At 41.2% G+C, this 22,286-nt stretch overlaps 1 protein-coding gene across 3 annotated transcripts in view; it reads left to right on the forward strand.

The window, feature by feature from the left end:
• ADAMTS17 (ADAM metallopeptidase with thrombospondin type 1 motif 17) overlaps window positions 1-22,286 on the forward strand; it is a 171,809-nt gene that overhangs the window by 41,865 nt on the left and 107,658 nt on the right. The window lies entirely within an intron of this gene.

The raw sequence follows: 22,286 nt of genomic DNA on the forward strand, positions 1-22,286 counted from the left end.
CAAGTCTCAGAGTTCAGGAAATAACCTTAAATATTTCTACTTTTTTGGAGTGCATGTGGACTTAAAGCATTGCAGATAAAGAAACTGTCTTTTGGTGCATCTGTACAATGCTCCTGTCAGTGCTCTCTCACCTAAACCAAGATTTGGTAAGTAATGAATGTATTTCCTATTGTAAGAACACTCCCAGATCAGACTGGCACTAAGACATCAGAGAAGAATACCTCATTGTAGGAAAGCCAAGTTAAATCTTCTTTTCTGCCTCCTACTTCCTAACTGCCTTTAATCTTATCCAAACTCTGGATACACAGAGTCCTTACATCCTAAACATTAAACACTTTGTTTGTGTATTTATTTATTTATTAACTTAGGTAGCAGTAACTTTCACTGTAACTGTTCTCCTTGTTTGTTTGGGTTTGGTTTTTTTTTCTTACCACAGTAGCAGCACTGTTTGGAGGCATAACTCAATATCCTCTCCACGATGACTGCATGATTTTATTTTTTTTAGACTTGCCTCAAAGTCAACCAGCCTTTTATTCTGCATTGTATGTAAACTTGGAGTGCATCTTGATTTTCAGCTGGTCTTATGCTCCAGCTGATGTTCAGAGAGGTGCTCACAGACTGGGGGTTGCCATGCTGAGGGTAGTGGGTGATGAAGAGCATGGGGGAAAGTGCCTTCAGCAGGAGCTCTGAGAATGCCTGCAGAAGGCAGGTTCTTTCCTCTCTGTGTTGTGTAGGGTGAAACACAGCTGAAAAATATATTTTATTTTCAAATGTGAGCAAGGACTGTCCTCTGCATCCAAGTTTTCTTTCCAGTGGGAATTCCTCACAGTGTGTTTGTTCTGTGTCCAATGTAAAACATGCTTCCACAAAAGGTTTTTAGAGTGTGTCCCTGTATCTGGAGATGGCTGTGATAAGATACCCTAAAGAAGTTTAAAAAAAAAAAAAAAAAAAGAGGTACTGATGGAAGACACATGCTGACTAAGGCCAGAGCTCTTTCCATTTTTAAAGACAGTTTTGTTGAAGATCTGTGTTCAGGGAATGATATTAACATAGCATGACTAAGGAAATTATTTTATGACTACTTTTCTGTTCTTACAATACTTAAGTACTCTCTTGTCCTGAGACTTGCTGCAGGATGTGGCTCCAGTGGAGAATTTATACCTGCTTATGAATGAAGTTGGCTGTTGCAATGTGGTACATTGCCATCCTGTAAAGGAAGAAACATCTTTCTAGTGAGCAGGCACTCTCCTAAACTAGGAGACTGAGGCTTCTGCTCTACATAAGGCAGAGAATCTGGACTCCAGGATCCTGATCTCTGTTCCCAGTTCTGGCATTGGCTCATTGTGTGACATTTGGCAAGTCACTTGCGTTCTGAATGCTTCTACCTCTGTGAAATGAGGATTTTGAGTGCAATGCCACAGGAGATTGCATGGCTTAGGAAATTTTCATACAAAGCAGTGTGATGCCCTTGAGTATGTGATGCAATACAAGTCCAAAATCAAATGTTGCTTAGTCATGTTTAAGGGACCATAAAGACTCTATGAGATGACGTGTACTGAAGTAGGAGGACTCAGAAAGCTGTATGTAATGTTTTTTGTGACAGTGCCTTGATTTTCCTTGCATTGTGAGGAATAGGGAAGCAAAATGTTCCCTGCTGGAAGTATTGAGGCCCAGCTGTTGTTTGGAAGTGGGACTGTGAAGTTTAAATGTCCTGTAAGAGGTGTTCATTTGTGCTCAAAAAGATCCATATTGAAAAACCTGTCTGGAATCTTTGCCTGCCTTGCAGACACAGAGAGAAAACAGCAGCAGGAGGTTTGTATTTGTATTCTGGCAGGGGCCCCTCACTGAAACCAGTTGCTCTGGGGACTTCGTTCAAATTTTCTTGGCCCAGCTGCCAAGGTAGTGTGGAAGGTTACATAATGGCTGAAACAAGCTCAAAAATGGTGAAAATATGTAGGTATGTCTTTGAGGGGTGATACCCTACTGACTGCATCGAGGAACAGAGCCACGTTTGTTTAAGAAATAGCTTGTTACTGCTCGTTGCCCTGCCTGGTTATGTAAGTTTACCCCTAAGAAGTAATGAACTCAAAAGGAGGGGGAGAGAAGGCAAACAATAATCTGCCTGTCTGTGATTCCTTTGCACCAATTGTGTTTCAGCAGCCTCAGTGGTGGGACCTCCAGTCTGCTCTGCAGTTGAAGCAGGGAAGCTTTGCTTTGTGTGACCCAGCCTTGTCACACACCAGTCAAAAAGTCTGCAGTCTGCTGCAGCTTCAGACTCATCTCTGGTGGTGAGGTGACTCTAACCAGTTTCCTGCAGAAAAATCTTTGTTCCAATTGAGCTGCCTCTAACCCAGCCAAATTGAGAGTTTAATGTCTAGCTATTAATATCAGGCTGCAGCTTGGAGCCTTGCACGTTGTCAGAATCCAACCTTTCTGTGACATAAGCAGATTGAGAATGCCCCTTTCGTTCAATATTTCCACTGCCAGTGCCAAATAAGCAGCTTTATGGTTAGTTAGGAATGATCCTGCATATTTCGAGGCAAAGCTTGGCCTTGATTCCTCAGTGTACATGTTACCCCACATCCAAGCTGAAGCTCCCCTCTCTTCAGCTAATACCAAAAGTGGGGGCAGTGTGGAACTGGGAAATGGAAAATAAGAATGTGTCTTAAATATCCTGAAAATGCCCTGTTGAAAAAATGTCTTTACCTCTGCTGCAGTCATGTGTGCTTAATGCTGGGGAAAAGAAAGCAGAGTGTAGTGTGTACACTGCAGGTGGGCAGCTTTAGCTGAAGGAATAGCTGCCTGGAGAAAACTGAGCATCAAAGCAGAGGTGATTCAGAAACATAGTTTTCCAGACTGTTTCCCCAAGCAAATCAATGTTTTGTAGCAAACATTCTCATCATTCTGGCAAGAAGATAACTTACTGAGAGTCCTGAAGATCAGAAAGCCTTCCTTAGTTGGCATCTTTTTTTTTTTTTGCATCTTCCAAACACTGACATGGGAATGGGGAAACTGGATTTTGGTTTTGTCACTGGCTGCTAGGTGACTGCACAGATTACATTGTTCTGTTGTACCAGTGTGTTCACATCTTAATCCTTCCTCTTTCAAGAGTGTGAAGAGGGCTCTGGGTGAAATGTGCTGTCACAGAGGGCTGCACATCATTGCTTGCCAATTGCTCTGCCTTTGTAGGTACACCTTGCTTTCTTCTTATGAGTTTTTATCATAGTGAAGTGTTTCAAAATACACCCAGGTTTTGCAAACATTTGGTTTATGTCTCCAAGTAGATCGCATTCTTTTTTTTTTTATTCCATATAGAACACCTGAATTAAGGAGTGCACACTTTTACTTTTTTCTTGGCTTTTTGCTTGTGCAGTTGGGGCCTCGTGTCCACAGCAAGGAACAGTTCTGGAACAGTTCTGGTCAGTCCTGCCTATCCTGTGTACTGTCCATTTAAAACTTGCACCCTATTTAATATTGATTCCAGTCCCCAAAGAGTGTCACAACAGAGCATTAATCCCCAAGGAAAGTGCAAAGAGCTGGTTTGCTCTGAGTGGAAAAGAAAAGGAATTCTCACATTAAAAACATTTTCCATAGTGGTTCGTGTTGAATGTTTCTGTATATTCCAGGGCGGGTTTTTATTTGATGCCAGAATAAATAGAAATACCTGCTGCTTAAAACAATTCATTAGAGAAGCAGTGCCTGCTTTTAGCAAAAGCCTTGCTGGGATTGGCCTTTGAACCAAAATCAAAAGCACTTTAAGGCATTCAAATGAACATACAGGAAGCTAAAGTGTCCCTTAAAGAGACACTGCCAGACTGATTTGGTGTTGGTGAAAGAGAGACCTTGCAGCACCACAGATTTTTATGTCACTTGTGGCTGTGCAGGGCAATGGAGAGTCAGGCTGCTGGCTTTCTGAAACCTTGGTACAGTGCAGTGGAAGACTTTTTCCCTTGCCTTTTGGTTGCTAGGGAATAAATGCTGGGCTGCACAATCCAGACTGTGCAGAACTGTGCTATTGGGCATATTCATTGCTACCATCTCTCAGGCCCCACCCTACCCACAACAGCCTTCCAATTTCTTTTCACCAGCTAGCAATCTCTCCTCTTCCAAATTCCCCCTGAAAATTTGTGTGCCAAGTGAGTGTAATATAAGATTGCATAAATTTTAATAGAAGTACTGGGATGAGCACAGCCCCTCAAGTAATCAGGAATTCCTGCTGCTGTAACCCTTGCTCTTCCTCACTTCAGTGTCCCTCGTGTGCTTTTCCTTCTTGTTTCAGAGCCATGGCTTCAGCCAAGCTGCTTCACATGTGCTTCCTCTAATGACCAGAGGAAAATCCTGTTTACACTGGGCTCAGTCAGAGTTTTGTTAGTGATTTCAGTGGACTCAGGGTCTTGGTCCTGGTCTTACATGCTGTCTGAGACATGCAGCCCTACTTTGGGCCTCTGTAAAAAAACTGGCTGAGGTTTTTTTTCTAGAGAGACTATTGAGTTTGGGGTACCTGAGACATCTTTGAAGAGCCTGATATCCTGAGGATGGTCCTTTGTACTTCCTAAAAATCAGCTGAAATGTCTATTATGCTAACTGAGCATTCACAATCACTGAAATATTTAAAAAGCTTGCAAAGAAACAACAATCTGTGAGAGCCAGAAAACAAAACCAGTAGAAACCACAGTGAAGCTGATCAGTCTGCACTTGGAAAGACAAGTTAAACAGAAAGTACAAAGGCCATATACACACAATCAATTCCCCCCTATCCAGTGTGTAAAAATAAAAAGCTGGGCATGGCAGTTTTAACAGACTACATATTTATTGTTAAGTATATGAACTTTCTCACTGATTTATATGAAAACTTAGAACGTGTGCAATGTTAGCTGGTTGAGTGGAATGCTGATATTATTTTATAGATGTAGAATTTTTATATTCTTTTCTCAGTTTATTGTTGCAGAAAGTGGAGCATTTCATTTGCCTTTGGGTTTGTTTTGCAGCTCTGTAGTCTTGTTTAGTTTTGTCTGTTCATTCCATATACTAAGGACCAGTGGATTCTTGGTCTCCTTTGATGAAAAAAAAGTTTCTGGAAGAGATGCAGTACCCAAAAGCAAGATACTGTCCTTAGTTCAGTGCTTATATGGTCCTGTTTGAAGGTCTGTTGAAGAAAAGAGGTGATTGATCAGTCTGTTCTGTTCTTCAGGTTTATTAATCTGTGAGGACTATTGACTGAATTTCCAGTTATTACAACTTGGTTCTTCATCTTCTCTCTGTTTCATGTCTTGGGGGCAAGAATCAACTTGTGTAATTAAAATAAATGAAAGTGTTTAGTGAAGGGGAGGGTTAGTGACAGATTTTCTGTAGGTTCATCAGTGTTCCCTTTCCATGTTTTTCCAGTCCTTCGCTGTGAACTATCACAGACCCTCATTTGCACTGCTGATTAACCCCTCCTCTTGCCTTTTTGCTGAGGGTCTGTTTCTCTTTGGTGGTGGTGGTTCAGCTCTCACTATTTTGTTCTTCATCTTCTCTTTGTTCAGCTGGGCCTGAACATCAAGAGGCTCCTCTCTCCAGAGAGTCTGTCTTCCATCACTAACCACGTGGATTGCCCACTGAGGTCATGGAATTTCCCTACGTTTACTACACTTTGTTCTTCATAAACCTCCAGCAGTTCCTCATTAGCACTCCTCCATACATCATTCTCCATTTGTAGCCCCAAAATGTGTTTCAAGCACTTTTATTTTTCAATTATTTATCTGTCTTGTCTGTCGGCTTTGTAAGACCCATCCCACAAGATAAAACAATTGGCCTCACAGTGCTGGTGTCTGTTTGAAGCTAACTCCTTCTCAGTAGTTTGGAACTAAACACTGTCAGTGTGGAGGAATAGCACATCTCCTGCTCTGTACCTGGCTTTTTGTTTCCTCCACCATCAAACTGCTATTGGTAATTAATGCTCATAGATATTTAAGCTGACTTGCTGAAATGCACAGTCTAACTGTAAACCAGCATCTCCAAAATCTTCTCATCAACTTACCACTCTGCTTTTGTTTGCTAGTATATCTCAAACAACTGATCTTAAATCTTACTTTTCTTGTTGCTCAAACCCTCCAGCCAGGATTTGTGCCAGAGTTTTTGTCTTTATTATTGTGACTTGCCCCAAAGGTGGTGCAGGATGTTTAAGCTTATCTGAGCTTGAAAATTTTACCTTCTCCTGTGGTTTTCTTAATGGTTCACAGTGATGTCTTTTGATAAATAAAAGAGAACACCTGTCTAAAAAAGGAACCAGAGTTATTCCTTTACCTGGTAACATATTTCTCAGTAAACATCCTTCAGGCCATTGCATCTCATTGATGTTCAAGGTGGGTGCTGATTACTGTTTGAATGAAAGATCTTTGGAAAGCTCACTGGCTGTAAGAATTGTGTTAAGGTACTTTGCCATCAGGCAAATCCTAGCCTAATGTCACATCAGTGTGTAACTAAGCTACTTTCTGTGGCCTTTGTTAAAAAGTATGTCATGAGGCAAAATATTTGCCATGACTTTGTTGATATTTATTCTCATACTCTGACTTTATTCATTCATTTCAGCTCCATGTCATAACTCACTTTATGCACTAAATCATTGTGGAGCTCGACTTGTACAGGTGCAAACATGTACTGCATTCCACTCCAGGGCCCTTTATATCTGTGTGAAATTATATGGACATGTACACAAAGCACCTGGGAATTTCAGTCTCCTAGCTTAAAGGGCAGATACCTGCATAAGATGTTCCCTTCCCCATCTTTTTACCCCTCACCCCCTTCCTAGTTCTGGGGCTTTGACATGCAATCACTGTGAGGAAAATCACTTGTTATTGCTGCTTTAGCTAACAGTTCCCAATGAGTTTACACTATAGTGTCCCTCAGAAGAAATGCAGTAGATATTTCTGCTAGCTTGTAGTATAGAGTAATCAGAAACATTTATTTTTCTTTGTTGTCTTTGTGACAGGCAGTTCTTATAGTTTTGGTTCACCTGAACAAACTATGCTAGAGCTTCTGAATTTATAGTTTTATCTCCTAGACGGTTTTCTGCCTTGATTTTTTCCTAAATTAGAGCTGATTTGTAGGTCACTGCCTAGGAACCAAGGCTTTGCTTGTGGCTAAATCCCATTTAATCACGATTTAAAGAAGTGTCTGCTCTTTATCTCTGAAAGTGGTCATTGTGTTTGCAAACAGACAAGCTGAAGGCAGAAGCCTAATTGATATCCAGCTAAGCACATACTGCCAAACAACTGTCAAGAATAGCTCTGGAACTGCTCCTTGCTACTGTGTGTGAGAAGCTGAGAAGCCTTTGAGGCAGACATGGGCAGAACAGTCTCACTAAGTCAGGTCTGTGGACAGGCTATTTCTGTCTTTTGGGGTTTAGAGTATTTCTGGTGGTGCCTCTCACTGTATCCATGAGGCTTGGAGTTTTTACATGCTTTCTGCACTGTTTCACACCCCAGCTCCATCACTTCCCCTTGCTGAGGATTTCTTTCTCTGGGGGATTCCTGCAAGGATGAACGTTAAACAAATAAAATGATCTCTCCTGCTTTAATAGCTCATCCTGCTTCCCTCTTTCTCTTCTATAATATGAAGCTGTGGAAAGAGAAGTAATGTTTATTTTTTACAATGTCAAACCTGCTGTCAGTACACTATAAAAAACCAACTAGAAATGCCAAGCCAAGATTTCCTGCAGCAGAAAACAAGATTTTCTGCTATGGCACACTTGCAGACCAGGTGGACAGGGAAAAGCATGGCCATTAGAAGATGATTTGCTCATTGTTTCTCATCCAGGAGCAGGAAAGAGATTTTGCACATCTGCCTTCCAGTCTAATTCACAGTGCCTCCCTGACAGACCTGTGCCATTAAACAATATACTGGGGTTATTTTTGCATTTTCATTTATTTGATTTGTAAAAACAGTTAATCGAGAGAAGGAAATCAATTTACAAATAGGGCTTTTCCTCAGAAAAACTCACTTTCCCAAAGATGGGAGGTGTTATCCTTGCTGTACTGCTTGAGGAGAGGAAGCCTGGAGGGATGTGCCCAAGGACAGGGTGGGATGAGGGTTGAGCCACCACTCTTGCTTCTCAGTCCATGCCACTGAGCTACAGGCAAGGCTACCCATTCCCAGGCTTTCCCAGTGGAAGCTCAGGTTCTGTGGGTTAGCAGGCAGTTCTTCAGGTCAGTAAAATAAGGATTCAGCCCTTCAGCAAGCCAGAGATTTGTGTTTTGTCTTTCCACTGCAAGAGTTCTTATTTTTACCTCTGTTTGCATGTTCCAGTCTGGTCAGTGTGCTGCAGACTGCAGCCACGTTGTTTAAGAAAGCTGATGCATTTATAATTGAGAAACCTCTGAGGTTTTTTCTTCTCCTCCTGTCAGACATAGATGGCTTTTATCCAGCTGACTGCTTTACAGTGCCTTTATCCTTTGCTGGCTTGAAAACATTTCAGATAGTTTCTATTGTTTTGTAGACCCTGTAGCTAAAAACCCAAGCTGTGTAAAAACATCTGTACATAGCTGTGCAATAGACTTCAGACACGTGGGGTAATAAGGCATGATTGCATTCATTGTAGCATTTGCTCCACTGGATAATCAAATAGAAGCATTCCAGTTGCACACAGGATATGTAAGGGTAAAGGAAGGAAATGAAGGACAGTTGCCTACTGTACTTTTACATTTCTTTTGTCTTGCAGCTGCCAAGGCTAAATGCAAGTTTGAGAGCAAGTTTTAAATCATCTAGAGATGAGATTTTACTTGTGATAACAAAAAAGCCAGCATAAAACTTCCCTCAACCCTTGCCCACAAAGTAAGCTTGACTTGCATTGGTTTTAATTTGTTAGGTTTTTTTCAGCTTTGGTTGATCATCTGGTAGCTTGACTTAGTATAATACCCAACTTGTTTTCCAGGGTGTCTGGTCCTGGAAGGATTTTGCTACACTAAGTGCACTCAGTAGACTGAAAGTTAGTCTAAGTCCTTGGAATGTTGTTGTTTTTTATTTAACAATTCTCCCACTGGCTCAGCACAAGCTCCAAGCTTTCAGTTGTGATTGTGTTATACCATAATGCACATAGAAACTGGGCATGCAACAAGATTTTTCCACCACTGAAAATCTTCCCTGGGTTTATCAGTGTGCTGAAAATGCAGTGGGAAGTGTGCACCAGTTACAATCCATTGCAAGCTCATTTTACAGTACAAGCTGTAATATGTTATTGGCAGATGCTGTGGGAGAAGTGATCAAATTTTGAGCTGACCCAAGAATGCAAAGATCATGGTTTGCCATCGTGTGTTTAGTTGACAAAATGAGGATTTTGCAGGGACATCCCACTTCATAGTTAGATTTGCACTGTAGTCACAGTTCAGCAAAACTGAGGGGCTAGAGAGGATGGCTGCTCCACAATCTATGGTCACAGCTGTATTTAGGAATCTAAAAATAGCCTTATTTTTAGAGGTTCTGTCCCACACTTGAGTAATGGTTACAGTGCAACGAAACATAAATGGTATAATTGGATTTAGTAGTTTCCTGACTCCAAGCTGATCAGCTCTGACTGTTCTATGCTATAGTTGTAAATGAAAAAGTGAGTAAATTTCACCTACTTGGAGGCTTTAGCTAAAAAACACTAAAAGTTGTATAAATGCTCTGTTGCCCATAGTGAAACTTAAGTTTAAATTCAAATGTATCTAGATATCCTTAACTTGAAAACTCATGTCATGTAAATCAAAATCCTCTTCCCTTTTGGAGCAGATCCTGCATTATCTGCCCCCTGACACCCAACTCTAGAGAGGGATGATGCAAAAAACCAATCAGTAATCATGGGAACCATCCCAGCTGATTCTTTGACTTCACAGCACATTGTGTCCAGAGAGAAGATGGTAACTTGATAATTTGCTTGTAATTGATGCCTTTGGGATAATTTTGGTCATCTTTTGGCCTCACCTTAGAACATCTGGTGTAGAGATAATACTCGGCTAAGGATTGGTCTGCTGAGTCAGCAAATTCACATTCATCTGTTTAATGTCCAGAAAAGACAGAATTAATTCTTTTAACTTCATTTCTTGGGGAAGTTTAAATGGGTAGATGTTACCAAGCAGGCCAAACAGATTAAAGGAAAGCCAGGATGTTAGGCCATGACTTTGTGACTTGGTGGAAGTATTGAAGACTCTTCCTGCCAGAACAGCCAAGGAGGTGCAGTGGGTTTAACATTTCTATGTTTTTCTCATGATGAACTTTAATTGCAGTAGTTAATGTCTGACATTTCTGGTCATGGAACATGAGAAATAATTGGTCTGCAGTGTTCTGAAGAATACATAGAAAAAAGTAGAGATGAAAGGTCTGTTACCCATGTGCCAGTTAAAAATTTTTTATCAGCACAGGGAACAAGCATTGCCTCTGGGCTTGTGTCTTTTGAGAAATGGATGGGCTGATGAGGTCAAAAATAAAGTTTTGTATCTTTGCACATCCTAAGGAGGGAAGAGGCATTGCTGTGCTGGTGTACAATGAAAAATTTTGTAGAATCTTGCAGGTTTTCAGCTGTCTTGCAGATTGCCTGGGTTTCTAGCTGGGAAATTACACCAATCTTCATTAACCCTGCATGACTGCAACGTGGCACTGTGACCAGTGGCTCTGATAGGCTTAACTTGCAGCTTTCTGTTTCTTTTGAGCCATTTTTTATTTTGAAGAGGGAGGTATAATGGTTCTGTGTTTGGATACAAACTAGAGAGAAACTGGTCCTCATTGTTTATTTCTTCTTCCAGATTAGATCAATGCAAAAATATGTTAATATATCTGTGTCTGTGTTTGCATTTCTATATCCATTTATGTGAATGCATACATCTCTTTATAATGCTCATTCTGGAAAAAATTACTGTCTCTAAAAGCATGGCAAAGTACTTTGAATTTTTTGTACCTGAATTTGACCAGAGCCTGGGGTTTCCTTATCAAGTTCTTGCCAATTTACATAGGAAGGTGACTGTGTGAGATGGTCAAAGTTTAGCTTAATTCTCACTGAGGTATGTGTGTTTGTATGTATATGTATCTATAAACTATCCTTCAAACTCCTGGAATTTTATTTGGACACAGGTTCCACTATATAAATTTTTAATTTTCAGGTTCAAATCCTATAATCTGCAAGCTGTTGGACTGAATTAGTTTGCCAAGTCTTCTGGTAAAAATATGTTGGAGTCTATTTTAATAAGAAATAATCCTAGACCCAACCATCAAATATCTTTCTCCTTCTGTACTCTTTCAGCATGATTTGTAGAATGCTAAGGATTTCTGTGTTTGCTTAGCTTGGAATTAGCCTTGTATTTCTACTTTAGTTAGTGGTCATGAGCAGTCAGCAGGTTGAAGATATTTGTTGGTTTTGTGTAGTTGTGTCATACATTTTTGGGTAGCTATTTTGCCTGATCTGTTTGTATTAAGGCTCTGTCTGACCATAATTAGACTGCTGGGTACACAGTAATGTTCTGCTGAGGATCTGCTTGTTAGTTTTAATAATGTCATCCATCAAGCTCCAGCATGTACAGCAATATTTGCACTGTAGTGGACAAATAGAGTAAACATTGCAGTTATTTATAAGAAAACTGGCCTGTACGTTAGGAAACTCTGTGTGGATGTTTTTATTTATTGGAAAGTTAAACTGGTGCTCTAAAATGAGCCCATCAGCCTAAACAGACTTTGTTGTTCTTAAAATGAGAGAAAAGTAAAAGGTTAAAGTTAGATTTCTGTTTAGAATTGATATTTTATAGTTCTGTTTAAGAAACTTGTAGACTCCTGTTTTCTATCTTCTGTGCTCTAGTTTGTCTGCTTTTCCTAGCTATGTCTGTCTGTTGGTCAGAAAGTTACTACCTCAACCTTGGTCTTGAGAAAAAAAAGACAGGAAATGGTTTAATGCTCCTTCTCCAAAGCCAGTGGTAATACTTCTGTTAATTGCAGTAAGATTTTAATCAAGCCATGGTGCTGATGCTGGTGGGGACGTCTCCATCGGATGTAACACATATTCAGCTTTTTTTCTGTGATTGCCATGAAGCTGTTGATGCTGCCATTAATCAGGTGGCTTTGTTGGGGAAACGCTTCTCATTATGTGACAGCTGACAGGACGCTGCTGCCACTGGGCACAAAAATATCCTGGGGAGTTACAGCTGTTACTGTTGCAAATTCTCCCCACCGGCCACTTACTGAATGGCAGCTGAGAAACCCCTACAAACCATGGTACAAACTCAGCAGGTAGTTTGCAGTCAGGGTCCAGTAGTTTTGACTCATCACCCAGACAGCATACAGGTATATAGGAGTTTGTGCAATTTCCAGGGCTGCTTTATTTAGCAGCACATGAGAATAACAGAGGTAGTTCTCCCCTTGTTGGTCCTGATACTTTAGCACAAAGACCTCGAGCAGTAACACAAGTGCATGGAAGTGGCTTCTGCAGGGTATGGTGGCAGCAAGTTCCTTCAGTGCTGCCTGCAGGTGCAGTCCCTGTGAGCCTCAGGTGCTGTCATTTCTGAATTCAGACTGTAAAAGCCTCAGGACTGGGACTGTGCCTTGACTTGTGTTTGAGGGGCGCCAGGCACTCTTCTGGCTGCTGTCAGTCATCACAAGGAGCTCAGCTGTATTTATCCATATTTGTGTTTTCTTTCACAGGAGCTCGTGAGAGGTTTCTTTTTTATTAAGTGTGATAAAAGCTCATGCTGGTCTTAGTGAATTTTTTTAATCTAGCTTGTGTTACTTGAAAGGTGGTATTTTAGAGTAATTTAGAGAAATACTAAAAGGTTATAATAAAATATCTCTTGCTCCATTACCTCTGAAATTAGCCATTACTTGTCTGCTCTCAGGCTGGTGCTGTGATGTGTTTGTGCCTGTGTATAGTATTGTGCAGATCCTTCCCTTCCTGTGGGATGGAAGTCAGAATGGACAGTTCTGTTTGGGAGCCCAGAGAAGGAGCCTTTAGGTTAACAGTAATTTTAACCTGACTTAGTGAGTGTGTGCTTTGCTCTTATGTCTATCCAATGGCAGTCTGAGTCAAGTTGGAGGATTTGATACTCATAAATATTAGGCTTTTGGTGTTTTCTGAATACTGAGTAAAGGAGAAAGCCCTCTCCCATTGGTGTTGCCACTGAGGAAGACACAGCAGCACCTACATTTACGTCAGAAACCCTAAGCAGAAGTTCAAGTGTGTAGGAAATCAAGCCATTACTTTTGCAGTTAGTTTAGGGTTGGGTTTTTTAATTTTCATCCTTCCATTTCACCATCCTCTCACACTCTGCCAGAAATGTGCTGCCTGTGGTACCACATGAGGAGGGAAGCAGAGCCATGGCACTGTCTTCCTCTCCTCGTCCTGTCTACCAGCAGGGAAGGATCATCTTCACTCCCTGCTCCCTGCAGCAGTTTGAGGTATTAGGGACCAGCTTCATCCTCTTGCACGATTCAAGCTTATCAAATGAAGTTCTGACTTCAGCAGAGTAGCTCAACCCAATTAACATTATCAGGCAGAAACCCCAGGTTTGTCAGTTTTCTGAAGTCAGGCAGGCTGTGAGGTTAAATCAGCAGTCAGAAAAGAATTCCAACAGAAGGGCTGAACCAAGAATTGCTGAAGAAGTTTATCGGTGCGTGTGCTGGCTGGCAGCTTGACAGAGTGAGGCCAGGAGCTTAGACAGCCCTGTAAGTCAGGATGTAGGAGCTGTAACTGAGAAGTATCACAGAAGCAATTTGGAAAAGCATCTGTTCAAAGTTTGATTACTGTGAATCATCCTGTTCTGCTGGCCTGCTCTGCTGGTCGCCTGAGCTGCTCTTATTTTGCCAAGAGAACAGCTTGACACGCATACAGCGCCTAAAAATAAAATACACTTTAAATTTTAACATGTTTCAAAAGTATAGATTCATTCACTTTTTTTTGAGAGGAACAATTGTTGAGTCATTCCTTAAGAACATGGAAAGAATTTAATTGAGAGCTGTGGAAGAATGCCATTCATCAGCAGCACAGGTGTTCAGCCATCTCCAAAACTGCCCCCTTCAGCAGACTCTGCTGAAACTCTCCAGACACTGAGCCATTGTTCATGATCCATCACTGAGTGCTGTTTAATCCTGGCAGGACTGATCCTTGCTCATGAACCCTCTCCCCAACTAATGCTGCTGCAGGCTGAGATAGACACGGCTCTGTAAAGCTCTTGAAACTTTTAAAAGCATTTTTAATTTGTTTGAATAGTTGTGTGAGTTTCTTAGTGTTTGCAATTACGAGAAAGAACAACTGGAGCTGAATGCTGGACCCTGACTGTTAGGTCTTAAAGCAGATGCTGTTTGGTACAGAGACTCCAAACATTTTTTCTGATTTATTGCCAAGTCTGACCTTGTCTCTTCATTCTGGAAGGGAGATACTGAGGAATTTGAAGGCTCCGGGATCACTGCTGCTGAATTCCATGTTCCTCTTTGTTCAGCAGCCTCATAAAAAACTCTGGTTTGATATTTTTCTTCACTTTTCATTCTCTCTGAATTCGGACCCAATGTTGAAGCAGATGGCTCAGAGGAGTGGCAGGGAGAAACTGACACAATCAAAACTGCAAGTCACAAAACTGGTGTGAAAAAGCAGGATGAACATAGCCTCCAAGCTGGTTTTGGAACCCCACACAGTTTGCAAAGCTGCAGCTATTGCAGGCAGTGGCAGGGTTGTTTTTCTATTGGAAGATTATAACCTTTGGAAGGGAACCCTTCCCCAGAACAGGATGGATGTTAGCAGACTAATGTAGGCATGTGGCAGAGAGGTGAGCAGGGGCAATGTTTGCCTGCAAGCACCTTCCTTTATGATAGCAGAGATTTTGTGTTGTTTGGTTTTGGTTTGTTTGTTGGTTTGGGGCTTTTTTGTTTTTGTTTTGTTTATTTGGTGGGTTATTTGTTTCCTAAAAGATACAGCTTAGGAGATAGTAAAGCAATCCTTGAGTTCAGGCCTATTCCACTATATAGGACAGGTCAAAATGAAAATACTGTAATATTGAAATATTTTTGATTTTAATAACATCTGAGAAAGTGAAGGATGAGATACATAAAGGCTGCTTAGAGAAGGAACAGGTAGAGCTCTCTCCCCTTGTCAAGAAATCCAGCAGGTGAGAGATGTGAATTCATTTCTATTCTGGGTCTCTCTGCTTTAGCCATTGAAGTCAAAGACACTGTTACTGACCCAGTTCCACAAATGCTGAATCCAGCACTGAGTCCTCCCATTGCCTTGGCAGCTTGCCTGTCTTTTGCATATCATCATGCCAATATTTGCATGCATGTGGAAAGGGAAGATTCTGCTTCATTCTCCAAGAGGTTGTAGAAAGGATGAGCAGGTTCACTTTTGCAGTGCAATCTACACCCAGTTAACAAAATGAGGCCAACAGAAGACATTGAAATGTGAATGCCTTTGAGCCTCAGGCAGGGCTGACTTTCAAGGGCCAGAATCCAAAGCCTGATTTACAGTTTGGTCTCACAGTTTCTGGTGATGGGTTTTTTTCAGTTCACAGTCACATGTTCCTGTAGTCTTTCAATAGTATCAGATCTCTCCTGACTTTTGCTGGATCAGATTCATTTTGCTGTAAGACACACTTGAATAACCTCATCCCCTGTGCCTGTCTCTCAATAGCTTGGATCTCACCAATTTCCATTGCTTGTTTTTATACCCATTCCTTATGCTCCATGCCAATTTTTTGTCCACATTAAGGCACAGGCCTTCCCACCTGAAGACTTCAATGTCTTCACCAGACCTTGTTACAGGCCAGCTCCTGCCTTTCCTCAAGTGAACCCATGATGCCAGAAGCATATGACCCAGGGCTGTAGATCCATTTTTCTGTGGCAGCAAGTACACACAGAAGTTCTCAGAGAGCTCATCTTCCCTTCTGATCTTATCTCCTGCCTTCTTTGACCCCTGCCCCCACAGAAGTGACTCCCTGCTGCTTAGGAGATCAAAGTCATGTGTCTTGAAGCCTTCTGGAAAACCCATGCTACTTCCATTTGCTACATTTCTGTCCCCATCTTCTCTCAATCCCTAATCTCATCCCATCTGTCTTTTCCCCTTGTTCACTACATTTGAATAATGCAAGCCTTCTGTTTACTTCACAGCACTTTGTGTTGACTCACCCAGTGGATCAGTCCCTCCCCACTGGAGTACTTTTCTCAGATCCACCTAGCTGGCTCTTCCCCTGCCTTCCCTCTGAAAAGGAGTACAGCTGTTGTAATATATCTTATTTTGGGCAATTAAACCCACGTATTTCTAAGTGTGTGTATGAGCATGGAGGCTTTAAGCACTGTGTAATGATGTCTATAAACAGATGGTGAATTAGCTGCCAGAATCTGGGAATCTATATTCAGGAGTGGTGGTTTGATTTGGACTAAATATCCAAAACTTCATATTTACCTAGAGAAATAGGAATGCAGAAAGAAACTGTGTTTTTGCCTGTTTGAGATCTGGGTTGAGCAGCAGCCCAGGCTCCTGTTGCTGGGGAGTGTTGGGAGAAGCTCTCTGGAATGTGGCTGTTAGCATATCAAAGTAGAGTAAACATGTAGATGATACCCTGCTTCCTCTGCTCCAGTTAATTAAGTCACTCCTCATGTCACATTAGATGGAAAGGATTTATTAATGTGCTGTCATCTAGGGAAGCAATGGTTTGCTGAAAGGGAGGAGCCATCTTAATGGCATAGAGGATGTCATGCTGAACAAAGAGCAGATGTCAAATAAACAGGGTATTTCTTTTTATCTCTTTTGCTGAGGTCTTAGATCCCAGTGCATTATCATAAAAGCTTAGCAAATTAGGGCTAGAAAAAACCTCAGGTGTTTTTTTAATGCATTCCCTTGCTCCAAGGCAAGATGAGTGATAGCCTGATGGATAACTGCTCTGTGAGGCTAACCAGTGTACTTGTTTCTAGCTCTCCTTGAATGACTGAAAGCCATGGTATGGGCAGTGTGGTGAATATTTATCCTTGTGATCACAAGGATATTGGAAAGAAATGTGGTTTTCAGAGATGCTGGTGCCAAACCTCTGGAGGTTTCCAAGGTTTTCTGTTCTTTGCTGGTATAATGCAGTGCTAATAGCCTGTCTGGCATGTTTTTGCAGACCTTGGTTAAAGCTTCTTGTAGGCCAAAAAAGTGTAAGAAGATCTGTCAGCTTTCTTCATCTCAGAGTTGTTGGTATCTGAAGTGACCTTTTACTTGCTTGGGTGAGGGCAGTTATCCCTGAAGTCCTGAGAAGTCTCAGTCTCTAAGGGTTTTCAACTGCTTGGGCAGCCCCTTGTACCCTGGGGGAGGCTCTGCTTAAATCAGGGAATTAGCACAGTGTAAATGGAATACAAGTAGCAAGGCTCTTGACATCATGGGGACAGGCTGTGTGAGCAGGTTAGGAGAGGAACAGATAAATGATTAATCTTTTAAACTTAGGAAACCACAGGAAGGCTACCAGGAAACAAAGCTTTGCAGAAGGACTGAAAGCTGTAGCTGAGGTTTGGCCATGCTAAGGGAGGGATTCTACATGTTCCATTAATTGCCATCCTGTAAGGTAATGGAAAAGAAGAAGAAGATAGCAAAACCAGTCCTTTAAGCTCTAATGAATGATTTGCAGAATCTTGTCTTCTTTGCAGGTTTCCAGACATGAGGAGGCCTCACAAAGGCCTTCATACCAGAAAGATATAGAGTAGGGAAACGTGCACAGACAAACCCTGCTTAGATGTCAGTTCATCTCTTTGAAAATGGGGCCAGCACATTCCTGCACAGAGTTCAGCATGGGCTGAAAGAGTCAACTACAAAGTTCTGTTGAGCCTCAGTGTTTCCAAAGCTAAAATTTGGGTGTATCTGCATGAATCACAGTCACTTCACAAGGAGTAAGGCACAGAATTGAATCTGCCTGGTCTTCTGAAATGTTATCCAGGGCCAGTTGCTGGGCCCTTGGATGCTGTGGCAGTATTTCAGCACCAAATAGCTTTAAGTATTCCCAGTAGTGGGAAAAATATCCCCTATAAAAGGTATTGTGTATTTCATTCATTTGTTCTAGGACCTTGTGTTCTGAGAACCATTGCAATGTGAGCTCTTGAAACATCCCAATTAGGACTCTGAGTATCAAGGACAGATTTTATTTGTTAGTTTTTGGGGTGTGTGGAGTGAAAATCAAGAAACTCAGTAACTAGGCTTTGTGTTTCAGCTATTTATTTTTCTTTCTGGGCTTTTGGGATTCTGACAGCAATTGTGTATACTGGAAGTGACACTGCTTTCAGAGTTACAAGGAAGAAAAGATTTTATTGGGCACTGCAGGACAACAGTCAGTGCTGTAAGGGAGGTGTCAACCCACAGAGTACACTGAGTTCTGGGAAAGTGTGCTGCAATTCTGCAGGTCATCCTGGTTTGGAGGCAAGGAACAGAATTTTATAGAGGTCATGTTGAAATTCAGGATGAGGTAGATGCTCCAAAGAAGAGGATCCTGTGATGGTTCACATTTGCATCAAGTTGGCTGGGTACAGAAAGTCAAGGTCTGATGTGTATTCTCAGAAGCAGTGGTGCCTTCTTGTGTGATCTCACCAGTTATTTCAGTGTTGTGTCTTAGCTCACCTTACAGAAACCTTGGTGTAGTACTTGCCAGTTTCACAGTGAGGCAGGAGGAGGAGCTAAGGGGACTTGGATACCTTTTTGAAAACTCTAGGAAAACATATGTGTGCTGTAGTCAGAGGAATGGACCTCACGTGTCCTTAGCCAGAGGTTTCTTGGGATTCCCAGGAATCATGGTAAGCTTCTGCCATGCAGAAATGGCATGGACTTAGCAGTGCTCAAAAAACCCATAGAATTAGGGCTGGAAATGACTTCTTCCACTTCTTTCCACCACAAGCTAAAAGAAGGGGAGTTGCATAGCCAGTACACCTGCCTGGATGGTATTATGGCTTAAATTCTGCAGAACTGCAAACTTCTTTTGATGACTTTTACTTTGACTATTCCCTTGTTATCTGCAAGCCTACCAGTCCTGTGGAGAGAGTTTCATTTGACCAGTCCTGTGTTGCTTTGTTTCCTTGATATGGTTCAACCACCTCCCACTCTGGAGAGGAATTTAAGCCCTCAGCAGGGAGTGGATGTTCTGCCACTCAACGAGGTAAAAAAAATGGTACTGATTTGTTCCCTGGTCTCATTTTTGTCTCTTGTATTGCACCTAGAGAATGGAACAGAGAGTGGGTCATAGGCTTTGTCCTTTGATTAGATACAAACAGAGGAAAAATGGCATCCCTGTTGTCAGGGTAGATTTCTTTATTGGGAATGTACAGATTGAGCTTATTTCATATTTTGCATTCCCATTAAGAACAAAAGCATAAATAACTGGGTGGCCTATATGAAAGAGGGCCAGAGCTGGCTGCTTGCAGTGCCTGGGAACCCACTTCATCAGGTGGTCTGTGGCATCAGAAACTCTTGCTATAAAAATAACTTGAGATAACACATTGTGACTTGCAATGGGTACAGCTCTTGGCATAATTGTTAAGGTGGTTTTGTACCTGGCTGTAGTTGACTCCCGTGTGTTGTATGGCTGTAAGGTAATTCCTGTAGTTGTGATTCATAATGAGTGTATTGTTTCCAGTGTGTTTTTCATTAAATAGAGTGACAATGAAAATTATTGCTAAGGGAAACAGTTTCCGTGTGTGAATATTAAACTGTAATGGAAACCATGTTGTTACTGCAAGATGAACAGGAATTGGCATCTAGATGAGTGTCCAGCATTAAGCCAAATTAATCTGTGCCACTAAAATTGGATGTCTGGTTTTGAATTAGCAGAGTCTCATAAAAGGAAGGAACAGGTCACCCTGTTAGCTTCTTCTGGATGATAAACCAAAGTTGGAACTGGAGACTCAGTAGGAGAGTGATGGTAACCTTAGTCTCTCTGGGCTGTACATGCTGGAGAGGGTCCTTCCATGGATGCTGTTCCTTTTCCATCCAGATACTGCTGACTCCTTGAGACCTCTGTTTATTCAGCTGGAGAACAGGGATTGTGTTATTACCTATCTTGGAGGCAGTTTAGTGGGTCTTTATTTTTTAATGATTTTTAAATTTTGAAGCCTTTAGTATGTAGGCTTTATAGAAAGGAAAAGTATTTTTCATTCTTAAGCATCATAAGCAGTGAAAGATTCCCTTGGTGACTGATTTGATGTGTAAATACAGGCAGGGCATCTCTGTCAAATGTATCATTGCAACTGAATGGAAAGGCAGAGCATGAATCATTTCTAGGCTTTCCTGATCCTACTTATGTAGGATGTGAAGAGAGGCTACAGCAGTGTAATTGATGGCAACGTGTGAGCTGCACAACTTGAAAGTCGTGGGAGGATGAGGAAAACAGCAGCTCAACACCAAACTAGCAATGGTAGGGAATGGGAGGTTTGCTCTGTGCATGTGGATATGCACTGAGTCTCCCATCTGTGCCAAGCAGACTTCAGGACTTCAAGTTTGGCTCCCTTCCCAACAGCAAATACATGGAGAAGAGGAAAGCTAGCCAAGTTTTAATCAAGCAAAAGTTCTGTATTCAGAGGTGGCTGGCAAAAGAAGAGATTAAAGTATTAGGAGTGCAATGAAAACAAGACATTAGAGAGTTGAAAGCTGGAGTACCTGGATAAACCACTTGCTGAGTGAATAGTCCACAAGCATCAGAAGGGAGCCCTGGGTGTTTCAAATAGGTTCAAATGTGAACATGTGCACCAGAATGTGTCTTCTTCCAGCTTTGCCTATCACTGTGGCAAGGGTGTAATATCCTAATGCCTAGCTGAGCTGGTAGGACAGAGGGCTCATTAGTTGGCAGAAAGGCCAACAGCTGCAAACTGTTTATGTATGACAAGTTTTTGGATGAATCTGAGTTGACACAGTTGCCTATGTCCTAAGGTTTGCTGTGGAAGTGTAGATAGCTTTGTGTGTTCAAACCCAAGCAAAGAAGTTATGGAGTGTAACTCTGCAATTTCTCATGAGAGAAAGGAAAAAATCCTCACGCTTGGTAGTAGTAAAAATAGTAATTTGCTTTCCTTTTCCTTTATCACTGATGCTTCTGATTTTTTGATATTAAAAAAAGATTTGTAGTAATTTCTGGTAGCTAGTAGTGTACCTGGAAAGATACATTTTTGGCCTTGAAGAAAGCCTCCTGCTTATCTGCATGAAAACATGTTAAGTGATGAGGTTTTTTAAAATAAAAACAAACAGTTCAAGTTTCCTCCCTCTTCCGTTTTCCCACAACTGTCTCCCAGGTGGGACCAGAAGTAAAATGGCCAAATTATATTATTATGGCCTCTTATATTATTCCCAGCCTAGCTGAACCACAGCATGTTTGAGTTTATCAGGTGTCTCTTCCAATTTTGTAGACCTGAAAGGCTCAGATAAAAATCTGAAATTTTAGGAGGCAAATGACAGTTTCTGTTTATCCTCATGATGAAAATAAATCATACTGATGAAGCTACCAAAGCACTGGACTACTACCACTGTCAGTTAAATGTGTATTTTTCTCTGCTCTTCACTTAACTGGATCATTGTATTGAGTTACAGAAAAGTTGCATTTATCTCAATGGCTCAGATATACTTACTGAAGAACTACATTATCTTTGCAGATCAATAGTGTATTTTCTATTTATGTAAAATATATTGGTCCAAAAGAAAAATGATAATCTTAAGAAGTAGTTTGACAGAAAAGATATATTTCTAAAACATTTTAAGGCAAGCTTTTTCAGGCTTAAGATGTCATAACCATTTTTTATAACTGACTTGATGTTCCAGAATGAATCTTATTAAAAAGCACTCAGCAGTTCATGAGCTGGACTTCCAAGTTCACTTTGTGTACTGCAAAGTTTTCTGCTGTCTGCTTTTCTAGAATTATGACTTTCCCTGCCCAGTCCACTTCTGGTCTGATCCCTGGGCTCCACTGCAACACGAGCCTTGCATGGTTGCAATAAACTAACTTTAGATGTCTCAATTTTTAATTGGTCATTGCAGATATTTTAAAATGGCCACACACAATTCACATGAAGCATTGAAAATAACTAATAAAAATAATGTGACTATAACTACTAACTAATAAAAATAATGTAACTATAACTAATAACTAATAAAATTAAGTCTGTAACTGAGCCACAGTCACTTCCTTTTCAGCCACTGATGGATGTATGAGTCCTTAGTCATTAGTTTTCCACCTTTGAATAATGAGGCTTTTGGCAAAGAGCAGTGTTACTGCACCTCAGTTTCAGTGGGTATTAGAACCACTAAACAAAGACCTCAGAAGAATTACCATTTGCAGAAATGTATTTAACATTTAATTGATATTTAACCT

This window comes from Heliangelus exortis, chromosome 11 (genome assembly GCF_036169615.1).
Source record: "Heliangelus exortis chromosome 11, bHelExo1.hap1, whole genome shotgun sequence".
NCBI lineage: Eukaryota > Metazoa > Chordata > Aves > Apodiformes > Trochilidae > Heliangelus > Heliangelus exortis.